Source organism: Perissodus microlepis, chromosome 1, assembly GCF_051167445.1.
Source record: "Perissodus microlepis isolate ML-2025 ecotype Zambia chromosome 1, ASM5116744v1, whole genome shotgun sequence".
Taxonomy (NCBI): domain Eukaryota; kingdom Metazoa; phylum Chordata; class Actinopteri; order Cichliformes; family Cichlidae; genus Perissodus; species Perissodus microlepis.
Genome location: NC_140461.1, coordinates 28222389 through 28234328, shown reverse-complemented (window position 1 = coordinate 28234328; position 11940 = coordinate 28222389).

Sequence of the window (11940 nt, the reverse complement as noted above, 5' to 3'; positions counted from 1 at the left end):
AAGAGAAATAGGGTTAACAAGAGTAAGTATTAGCTAATATTAATACATTATTAGTAACATATAGATGACTGTGTGTTTGTATTTATTTATTCATTTATTGTTTAGGTGTGGTACAACATAATTACTGAGTTAATGCGACACTGAGTGTACTCTTTAATTGTTTTACAGGGGATACTGATACAGCAGGTTCTCCATTAATCACACAGTTCAGTTCCTAGCTCCTCTCCTTCACATGTTGAAGTGTCCTTTAGGAAGACACTGAAGCCCACATTCCTTTTGATGGTCAGGATAAACACCTGGAGTGTAAGCAAGGGACTAGGGCATCCCCCAGTGGCATAGCACTAGTCCAGTGCTGGTCTCTGTGCCTCCTAACTGGTATTTTAACAACTCCTTACGATGTCGTGGGGGGAAGTCCACACCTCATAACAGAAGCATTAACCCTGTCTATTCATGGCTTGTCCATTTATGTGTGCTAGTCCAAGATCAGTGCCTACTGTCTATATGAGAGGAAGTGAGAATCAAGTTGCAATGGCAGTAGGAGAGAGTTGACAAAGAAGAGGATGCAGTGTCTGTGAGTGGCTACAGCGAGGTTTACTGGGCATCTGTTCAAAATGTGTCCCCCTGTGTAAGTCAATCACAAGCAAATATGCAAAAAGGGAAGATGGAAGTGATTTGGAAGAGCTTTGTCCTGAGTTTAATGTTTTACAGGTCACTGGAGTCATAGCAGCCATGGAAAACAACAGCCATAAATTATTATTATTATTATCTAAATTTATCACAGACTCCAACAAACCAACAGAAAAAATAGAAAAAAATTCAGACGAGTGTTGCTACAGCCGCTGAGTTAAACACATGAATAAATGTAAAATGTATTCCTGCAAATGCTCAGAAGGGTTTAATAAAACATCACAGGAAGCAGAAAAACTTTGGGGTCAGGTTTTTGGTATTTTGCATATTAGAAGACAAAAAGCTGTAATGGAAATCCCAAATGAACTCAAACAGAGCTGAACGAACCAAAATATCGATAGCATCGATATTTGGATATATAATATAAAAAATTTGGATATATAATATATTTCTGATATTGATTTCAGACTGACACTAGCGTAATATAGGAGCAAGATTTTGTTTCTATCTTCTAAGTTCACTGTGTAGCTTACTGAATTCTTTAATAAATTATATATATATACACACATACATATATACATATATACATATATATATATATATATATAGTATATATATATATAGTATATATATATATAGTATATATATACTATGTATATATATATATATATATATATATATATATATACATATACACACACTATGTATATATATATATATATATATATATATATATATATATATATACTATATATATATACCTCAAATATGCCTGACGTTTAAACCTTGTTTTGTTGATGTATGTGTATATTTTATTTATAGCCTACAGCACATTTAAACAACAGAAGCTGACCCCAAAGTAGTGCTTTTTTGGGAGTTATATTAATTTTGTCATGTTATCACAACAAAGCTCAATTAAAATACCCGACTCAGTAGATGTGTTACTGTTGAACCTGCAAGGAAAAACAAATTAAAAGACAAAAGCTCACTGGAAGAAGATGGCTTTTATATGATTTATCTATTTTATTCAGTTAATGAAGAGTATTAATTACATACAAATCTCTTTTTTCCTTTATTATTATGCATTTGATCTTTTTTATCAAACACTTTTCTTTTTTTATTAGTATTGTTATTCTTACTGCTTTGTGCAAACTGATCCTCCAAAAGAATATGTGTCAGTAGCACCGTCATCATTTTTGGCAAAAGTGCACCGGTGTGTGTGTTGGCGGTGATTTGTGTTGAGAGCGTGGGAAGAGGAGGGTGGTGGTGTGTTAAGGTTGGTGGGAGAGCAGACAGGGTGTCCGGCACCAAACCACCTCCCAAAATAAACGCCGTCCCTGCGTCTCTGTGTCTGTCCAGCGGCAGACCCGCAGGCTCCCTCAGCTCCAGCGGCAGCAGAGTGGAGTCTGGGGCCAGGCGGCCTGTCACAGGAACAACATGTCATCAGCTTCATCGCTCCCCTAATGGCTCTACTCTAGACCAGAGATATGGCAGACAGTATGTTGCCCCACCAAGGCGGCAGTTTACTCTGCACGCACACACACACACACACACACACACACACACACACACACACACACACACACACACACACACACACACACACACTGTGGCTGTCCACTCCCAGCCATTTACAGGCTAGCAGTGGAGAGACTAGGAGGCCCCCTTATAAAAACAGTCAGGGGTGCTGGAGATAATGTCGAGCCAGACCTCTAGACTCAGGCCAGGCTGCCCTCTTAATCAGATGCCCATAGGAAACTGTGCATATGTAAACACTGCCAAGGGTTAGCAACACGGCCAGCGTTTACAGGGTTTACCTGCCAGGATCAGCGATCCTGACTTCAAGGAATATTTCAGCATTTAAAAGATGATTTGCTTTCGTGCAAAGATTTACATGAATACCACTCTGCTGCACGCGCTGTTGGACATGATTTCACGCCCACGTTATGTGGGAGGAAAAGCAGTGATGGGAATGAGGCCCACTTCATGTCATTTGATGACTCGAGTTGTCTGCCGTCGCTCTGCTGGTGCCGCTGTTTCTTACTCAATACCGGAGGCTAAAGTAGTCTTAGCAAATTCACACTTACAAAAATGAAATGACTTGGAGGATAGTTTCAACTTTTAAGGGCCAAGAGAGTCTGCGGCAAAGTGGAGGCATCACTAACTCTGGATTTCAAGTCTCATGTGCATCACCATTACTACATCATAGCAGCACTGTCCACTGACAGTGGTTCCCAGTTGCTGTTTGTGATGTTGTCCTATTAAAGCAATTAAGATTATTTTACAAAATCAGTACGTCCAATGATTCCAGAGATTTTAGCTAGCTAAAGCTCCAGTCACAAAGGCGACTCAGCGACGTAAAGGTGGCATACAATCCGTGTGACCTCCAGGAACCATTAAAAGATTGAAATTCACATTTTCATTTGATTGGTGTATTTCCTTATTGACCTGTGGTTGCCAGGGTTCACCAACCAGTCTCTAGGCCTGTGTGACTGGGGTATATTGTTGGGATTATACTTCCTGACATGTGATAACTGGCACCACCATGGATATGCAGTCAGCGCTGTTGTGTTTTTATTCCAGTCTGCTTGGAATACTGTTGTGATTTACAGTTGATTCGATGGGAAGACATGGACATCCATAAAAGCCTTGCATTTCACCGTGTTAAATCTATGAAATTGATTGTGGTGCTATTGGGAACACAATTCCTTCTTTTGATCTTCTGCCTTCAAACATCTTGATTTTTGGCACCAGCAGTAAACCTATGCAGACTCAGAGTGGGGCCCTTTCAGTGGAGGATTAAGGTTTACTGTCCTGAGAACTGGCTGCCCTTATTTCCTAGACATTGTTGTCAAAAGTAGCATTACATCAAAAGTAAAAGTAGGAACCTGCACACTTTAGGCAGATTTCATTGAAATGCATACCTGTTATTTTAGTTTTGCATTTTGTAATTAGGTTTTGTTTTGTTTGTTTCGTTTTGACCTTTTGTTTTTACTTCAGTTTAGTTTCAGGTATTTTCCAGAGTGGGCGTGTGTGTTGACTCACAGTCTACAGTCGCCCTGTAGAGTCTCAATAAAAATACCCATCAAAGCTTCATCGAGGAAGCTGTAATAGCATTTAAAAAACTAACTAATACTGAAATTGAGATTTACTTTATTATTATCTTTTTAAATTTTATGTAGTTTTCCAAGTTCATCAAATCAGCAAGTTTAACTTCTTTTTTTCAAAAGTCAAAAAACGAAAACATTTTTACATTTTTTTTTTTAAGTTTTACTTTTTATTTTAGTTTTAACTATAACAACCTTGGTGTTCGCTGTGTTGCAGGAAGACGTCACTTAACTGCTAGTACTTACTAGACTTATCTACACTGTACGTCCTAATAACGGCTTGCACAAAAAACTACTGATTTGACCTGTTAACTAACTTGAACAGAGGATTTTACACAAGACATCAACGGTTGTTTGCTTTTGGTTGTACATCTGCACTTTTAGTGCTCCAAGTGTTAGCACCAAAGATTTGCTAAACCTTTAACTTTTCCCGTCATAATTGTGAGAGAACCTTGCGTGAATGTTTGGAATCATCACCACCTGATGTCGACGTACATTTTTTATCTTAATTTTTGTGAGGATGATATGACAAGTTCGGATTGGGAAAATTTGGGATTTCATGTCTCTTTTTCGCAACACGCTCAGTGTGTAATAATTGCATAAAAGCACAGAACCGTATTTTAAATAAGCTCAAGCATTTTTGTTGTTGTTGTTGTTAAAGCGTACTGGTGTTCATTTAGCTTAAAAGCTAGCATGGCTCCATAAAAAGTAAAATCAACCTATTAAAAACTCACTAATGAACAATTTTATGTTTTCTTTTTCGCGCTAAAGAAGAAAATTAATTAATTCATTATGGAGAAGGGTAATGCAAGCTCCACCCCCCAAGCCCCAACCCCTCTTTCTGATCTGGCTAAGCCTAGCCAGATCAGAAAAAAAGGGGATTGTAGGGACCCTTTTATTTAGCAGCGTGAACATATTTTTTTCTAACTGACTAACACTGAACATTTGAATATCCCAAACCCTGAAAACCCAAAAATCACGTGTGTGTGTGTGTGTGTGTTTGTTATCACTATGTCAGTTAAATAAACAGAGCATTTCTCTACTCAGCACACACTCATCCCCATGTGCTAGACTCCTGGCACCAGGGAGGATCATAATCAAGCCTCATCCTAAACTCACACAGTTCAGCTCAAACACTACAGCCATCCCTTTGAAACTAAACCGGGTTACCCCTTCCATGCATTTCCATGCACCTTTTTCTGCCTTTCTTTCTTCTTCCAGCAGCCACATATTTATTTTTTCTTCCTCTGCCCTCGCTGGTCCGACCCTCAGGCTCACCACTGGGGCTGGACGAGCTGCTGACTGCACTAGTTAGCTCATTAATCACTCGTCTCCACTCCCCCTCCATTCTGAGAAACAGAGTCCCTAATTAATGGAAAGCACTTTATGACAGAACACAGGAGTTTCCTGGAAATTAACCATTAATCTAGACTTCCATTATATGTCTAATAGCATGAGGTGGGCGGGGATGGATCGTCGGTATGAAATGGTGGAAAATGGCGATCAGCATCACAATGCTAGCTTCATGAAAAGTGTGCAAAACCTCAAACAGCCAAACAAAACAAAACAAAAAACATAAAAATACTCCAGCACCAGCTGTATGGTCAAAGAAACAATTCATAGGATTTGTCATCTGTAATCTTTGTGATTTTTTTTGGCATAATTTTAACTTAATAAACCAGGATTACATGAAACATGAAGTCTTAAGAGTCTGAGCTCTCACCGAACATTGCAATGACACGCTAAGACCATCAGGATTTTTTACATTTTATCTCTGGATCAATCTCACTGGAAACTGTTCAGCATAAATTACACTTGATTTAACACTTAAAGTGCACAATATCCTTCCTCATCATCCAGTTAAGTATGTATTTCCTCAGAACCCGTGCTGCATATCATGCTCTTCTTTGTTTTTTTCCTTGATGCGTATCTTTACTTTGATTTCTAATCCATGCAGAAAAAGCCAAACATTACATTGTAACCTTAAGAATGCATGAAAGCGCGTATGTTTTCCCAAACAGGGTTTGCGCTGACACAGACCTTTCCCTGCCATCTTGCTTCTTCTGAATCAGCAACCTCTCTTCAGTTGTGTAAACATATGCCAAATTAAAACTATCACAAACAAAATCGAGCACGACATTCTCCTTAACCTATGATGTAAGTACCAAAATGATGAGCCTGAATCTGGTCCTGCGGTTTAGTGAGGCCAAATGTTGAAGAATATCATATTTGTACATTTGTTTACTTTCACAGTATTGTTGTTTGTTTAGACTTGCATTGGGGAGAATAGTATCTAAGAAAACGTGGAAGGAAACTGAATGAAAACAAAGGAAAGGGAAGGGAACCCAGTGTGATGGAGACTGTCTCTTACTGATCCTGGTTCAGTGCGAGGCGTTCAGACAGTGGCGCCACTGCCACAGCTAATCCATGATCGCTCACAGAGGGCTGTGTATTTATTTATTTCTGAGAAACAACCAAACAAAATAATAAATGGGTCTCGGAGAACTGCTGTGTTGTTATCGCGACTTAAAATCAGCAAGTGATCCTCGCTGAGGTCATGTTGTTCAAGTACTTGAAAACATCTATTTACAAGGTCACATCACTGGATCAAAGGCTGCAGGGTGCCTTTTTATAAATTTATCAGAGAAACTATAGAGAGAAGCAACAGAAAGATAAAAGAGGCAGGGAGCGATGGAGAGTAGATGCAACAGATATTAACATCCAAATTCTAATCATCATGGCTTTTGGCTGGTGCCTTAGAAAAAGTCCACCAGGCTGGCAGCAAATCAAACAAATCAAACAATTTAATAAATAATAATAAACATAGACTGTAAATTGAAGATGGGTATGAAATGTCACGCTCTAGGTTGTCTCAACGTTAACATCATGGCTGTCCCTGATCCCTTAGCATTTAAAAAATCATTTACCTCTGTTAAAATGACACAACATTATCTCATATTTCATAATTTTTCCTAAAATTAGCTTATTAATTAAATAGTGAATTGTGGTGTTTGTGCACGATAAAAAGGAAAAACAAATCAGATCGAGTCAGAGATTTGATGTTGCGAGCACAGGGGCAGAGACGGGAGGGTGTCATTGAATGCATGGAGAACTGTCTGACTGTTCTGAGCAGCAGAGGAACTGTAGCTGAACTTAGCAGGCAATCCAAAGTGTGGAGATTTCATCTGAGTAAATAAAGACTGAAATCCAAAGCAGAACAACCAAACTGGTCAGGTCAGGCCTGGGCAGAGCTGAGGAGGTGATGCGGCACACTGAGGCGGAGCAGTGTGAACCTGAAGCTGTGGCTGCAGGTCCGGTGATCTCAGGAAGATATGGACGAGATGAGAAACTTTGACTTACAGTGATTAATTGTAATTGTAATTACAGTAATTACAGTAATTAATGTATTTAAAATGTGTTTCCTACATTTTTGTCGCCCAGTGAAGTCAATTTTAAAATATAGTTTTTATGCAGCTTTATTTTAGCTCAACTTTATTTTCACTTTCCATAAAGTTCTTTTTATGTAATAATTATAATTAAACAAGTAAATTATTTAGATGTGTTAGCTACTGTGTTATTTGTTATAGCCTTTGTTTATTAATTTATTAACTTTACTATCTGTAATAAAATGATCTACATAATTTATAAAGCTAATAAAATCCCCCCAAATAATTCTTAAATTCTTGCTTTGAGAAATCTTACTGAAAATTATACAAATTAGATGAAAATTAGCAATGTAACTTCTCATATCACATATTTGCCATTACTGATGTTGTTGCAGGACAGGGTCAATATGACCCCTCCTGGCAGTTCTAGTGTTAAAATTGTGGATCCACAGATTTAATGGCACAAACACAGACACGTGCTAAAAATACTGCTCATTTGAGCAAATGAGGTCACCAAAACCAGAGCATACTTCTAAGCTGCTAGTATAATAATTACACTGTAAAAACTGTGACTAGAGGTTACTTAAAAAACCTATGGCAACAAAGTGACACTTAATTTACTTAAGCAGATTTTAATTTCAAGCGATTTATGTAAAATATATATAAAATGTTAATTAAATTTTAACAAAAAAACAAAATAGATATTAATAACATTCACTTGTAAATATGTGTTGGCTTTAGGGACAAAATCTCAAATTGAAGGCTAAAATTGCATAATTGTAACAAAAAATTAATTCATTTGAAATTAATCTCTGAGGAAAAATTACTTTGAATTTACTAACAATCTGGCAAAGGTTTAGTAAAAAATGACTAAAATATCCATTACAAAGAAATGAAAACCTTTTGTGTTTAAGTAAAACTCAAATTGGATTCAATAATTTTCCAATTAAACTTTATAAATAATGACTGAATAGTAAGAGAAAATCAAATTAATTTAACTTTTCTGAGTAAAATGAATCAATTTCACAAAGAGAACATTCAAACAGTAATTGTTTTTAATTGTGGAATATAAAATGTATACAAAATTTATAATATAACATTTTTCTGATTAATTTAGATTGTATGCACTGAAATTCTTCACTAGTGCTTGGAATAATAATATAATATAATAATAATAATATAATAGGAAGAACAGGCCATACTTAGAAATACAGTTTCAGCCAACTTCTCAAGAATGTCAGTCTTTACTTTGGAGAAGTAGAAGATTTCCATTCTTTTTATACTCCTCAGTGGCTCTTTCCAGTTACATTTCAGTTTTGTATGCTGACTGTGGAATAGGGAACAGCTTTGGCCAGGCCTCACAAAGTTCTGCCTTTTGAGAATAATGGTGTCCCGAGAAGTGGTTGCAGCAGAGTCTGCATTGGATACAACTGGATTGGATGATGAGTCATAGTCAGCTGACAGTTGATCAGTGTCTTTGTCTTTTATCTGGTCACTTCTGCGAATAGTGAAGTAGTCCTGAAATTTTGGTTTAAAATACTGAAGTCGTTTGAAATCCCAAAGGTATCCTTCACAACACTTTGCAGCTCCTTTACTGTTGGTGGGATCCCTGATGGAAGAACCAACTTCTCGATTTGGTCATCAGTGATTACATGGAGCTCTATCTCGTTCAACCTAGAATAAAATGTAAATGGGCAGAGTTAACTCATATTAAGTAGGGTCAACTTAGTCATTTTCTTCTGCTTCAATTTCAAAACTAGTAGTTTAATTCAATACAATCATCCATCACAACCTATTTAAAATTCATAGTCTACATACTGATCAGCTGAATTTAAGTTGAGGGATCTTCCAGCAACTGAAAAGAAGACAACATTAATAACAATCACACTCTCCGAAGTAAAAATTTTACACACACAAATTGTTAAAGACAAATTTGAATTAATACTAAAATTTTTCAAGGTGAGGTTCACATATAAAACGAAAGGTGCAAACGCATAGAAAAATCTCAGCTTTCAAAAATACCCGGGTACGTGTGGACGTAGCCTGATACACCAACCAAGTTTAACTGGAAACTCGCATCATCCCTCTATGTGAGCTGTGCCTGCACTAAAGTCACAGGGCTCCGACAGCATGAAAATGTAAACCAGTTATGTTGCTGGACTGAGCCACTTTAGCTTAATTACCACAACTGAAAAACACTGCGTGGAGACAAAAGCTTCAAAAAACTGTGACTGACAAAATCCCGCACAATTGTTTTTAACTACATCACTGAGTGCAAAACTTTTTCATAAAATTTTAAAAGTAAATGAGGGAGGTTACAGCCCATCGAAATACATCATTAATATATGTTTTAATATGATAAAACATGTGGTTAGTCAAAGCTCTGAAGTAACACAGCCACGAAAGCCTGGAAAGTGATCTTATGCTAACAGTCCACTTCGTGCCATTTTGCGTAAAAATACAATACTGTCATTACAGTGGTCATTATTAATCTAATTTTGACGTATCATACCGTTTAGAACGTTTACTCAAAACTGCTATACATTATTGTTTAAAACGTGTCGTATATTCGTACAAATTAAGATAATCTTACCTCAGACAAAATGGAGATCAGCCACTGCTGAAGCGTGTGTGTCCTGCACATGGCACAAACAGACTACGGGCGGAAGTGTAGAATGATTGAAATGAAAATGCTTTCATTAGTTAAATCTATTAGATTTCTTCATTTTTCACGGTACTCATACATTTTTGTTAAATCTGCTCAACAAACTATTGTTTAATTTACCCCAAACAAAATTGTGTAAATTTAAATAACTGAACATCTCAAAAATGTTTAATTTTGCTTAGATTTAATTAAAACAACACATTCATGTTTTTACTGAATGATAGTTACTATTACTTTCCTATTAGATACTAATTAACCCAAATTACAGTTTTTACAGTGTAGTGCTGTCAGCGTTAATCTCGTTAAAATGACGTTAACGCCATAACCGCATTAACGCAGAAAATCTCCGTTAGCGAGTTAACGCGGATTGCCCTGTGCGTGGGGCTGCACGGCACTAACGCGTCGACGCGTTAATGTGGTTATGGCGTTAACATCATTTTAACGAGATTGATGCTGACAGCACTAATAATAATAGCATGCCATATAATTCTTCATAATATTGTATTAAAATTCTTAAAAATGCACTGCATTAGCAATAGGTAAAACTCATACTTCCTGAGATGAAGACTAGCGGTAAGCTAGTAGCTACAGCTACACGTCATGGCACCCACTAGCCATGCTACTAATAATGCAAACCATAGGGCTTAATATTTGAATTCTAAGAAGAAGAAGAAGAAACACTGTAGAATTTTTATAAAAGGGGAATTGTGGACAGTCTCTGTGGAGACCTGACACGTTATGCCCGTCTTCTGTATACAGTCTATAGTTGCTGCTAATTTTGTTTTGTTTTGTTTGTTTTTAGCCACAGATGATTAGATGATCTGTCTGGGGACCTTTAATGCATCTAGCATTAATCTCCATCTGCCTCTTTTATCACTTTTCTGTTGTCTGCTTATATAGACATAGACAAGGCGCTTGGGCATTTTAATACAGGAGTCTCCCTTTTGGAGAGGACCTCAAGAAATTAAAATCTTTGGCACTTTTCCTTTGGCATCATTTTGTAGCCTGGGAGGTTACTGCTAGGTTGTAAATCTTTATAAACAAAGGTGTTCACAGTAAAGCAAACTGTGAATTAGCATATTTTTTCCAAAAAAGCTGAAAAATGTAATGAAACTCACAAACAGACCAAGTTGGTGCTTCGAATTTCAGAGTTTTTTTATGGTTACATTAACAGATTTTTACATATTACAGAACATTTTTTTCAAACTGTTTAAATAGCTTTTTATATTTGTGCTGTTTTATTATCAGCTTGTCAAGCCACGAGGACATTTGCTACAGCACGCATCCAGGTAATACACGGTGTCACAAAACATAATTTGGCGAGCATTTTTTTTAACAGCGTGTACAAGTTTTGACAAACTCTGCGTGTAGTTTATTGTACGGTGAATTATTTATGATCAATTTAGCTCCAGAGGAGAACATTCATCACAATCTTGACGTTTCTGCTATTATGCTGATTTGTAGGCCTATCCTCTCATATCCTCCGATACATGTACGTACGTACAAAGTTTCATGGGGTTGCTAAGGCCAGCGAGTGCAAAATACAACCTAAATGCTCTAAAGCATTCATTGTGTGCAATGTGTGATAATTAAATTAGACTATAAACTGATATTATTAAAAAGCGTGACACATTCCTCAGTATTTTACCTTCAAGCCCTGTTTATTATTTTTTTTATTGTTTTTGACCTGCGTCCAAGTATCAGACCATCAAACAAAAATATTGCAAAGCAGGCTACTGTTTTATTGCACTCAATGAATTCCTTGTCAGAGTCTGGCACCTGCTTTGCCCACAGTACAGCTTAACTGCCAATAATTTGGTTGGTTGATGGTAGCAGCAGGTGTAGCCCCGAGCTATTAGATGAGGTTCAAATTTCAGCCACGCCGTGTTTCAGAGCAATAGAAGGCTTGATAAAGAGGTTTCTTCATATCTAGTAAAAAATAAAACAAAAGGAAAACAAAATCGGGAATTTCCAGGACTTATAAAAAGAAATGTATTCGGTACGTCTGTGGGTTAGTCCAACGTCACATTTTGTGGCCTTATTTTGAAATGTGCGCTTTGAAATATGAGAAAACATCCACTGCGCGTCAGCTCCCTGGACAAAAATACCATGCTGATGTCAGAGGTGAGAGGGAAACAAGCATGAGTGCTTCGAG